This window comes from Physeter macrocephalus, chromosome 20 (genome assembly GCF_002837175.3).
Source record: "Physeter macrocephalus isolate SW-GA chromosome 20, ASM283717v5, whole genome shotgun sequence".
NCBI lineage: Eukaryota > Metazoa > Chordata > Mammalia > Artiodactyla > Physeteridae > Physeter > Physeter macrocephalus.
This window is the reverse complement of record NC_041233.1, coordinates 65,164,460-65,165,321: the sequence shown is the minus strand read 5'-3', so window position 1 is coordinate 65,165,321 and position 862 is coordinate 65,164,460.

The window sequence follows — 862 nt, the reverse complement described above, 5'->3', positions numbered from 1 at the left end:
GTGGTATCTTCCCGGACTGGGGCACGAACCCGTGTCCCCTGCATCGGCAGGCGGATTCTCAACCACTGCGCCACAGGGGAAGCCCCCCAAATCTGAATCTTGAAAGGGAAAGAGGGTCTATGAGTCAGCCTGGACTTCGTTATAGATTCAAGGGGCTGGGAAACCCAGAGGAAGGGGAGATGGTCGAGGGCCCAGCAGTCAGAGTGGGCCAGGGAGAGGTATAAGAACTGAAAGCAGGGAGGATTTACACGGGCAGAGGGGAGAAGCTCGGCCACTGAAGGAGGCAAGGGAGGTGGCGGCAGCCAGGTGTCCTCTCCGGGGTGCAGAAGGCCATCCTGGTGGGGGGCAGGGGGGCTCTGGGGATGGTAAGGAGGTGGGGGAGGTTAGGTCTAGGAAATAAGGCCCGCTTTGTGCAATCAGGCCTTGTGCAGATGAATCCTGAAAATGGCGATTACCCTCTGGCCTAGTAATTCCACTTCTGGGAAATGATCTTAAGGAAAATCTTCAAAACATGGGGGACGTAAAGCTCTACTCACAAGAGTGTTCATCACAGAGCTATTTATACGAAGGTAAAAATGGAAGCAGCCAAAACATTTCTCATAAGAGAATGGTGAAGAAATCGGTACATTCAGCAGCCATCACGTGTGACGTTTTCCAAGATTCTGAGTAATGTTCTAAATCAATTATGTTAAAATATTGAGGGAAATGGCAGGTTACAAATAACAACGACAGCTGCATTTATTGAGTGCTGTTTGCTAGGCACTCAGTGCTTTACATATTTGGCCTCATTTAATCAATACAACCATCCCAAGAAGGTGGAATGACTTCCACAGAACAGATTCGCACGCAGAGTGAGACTCTC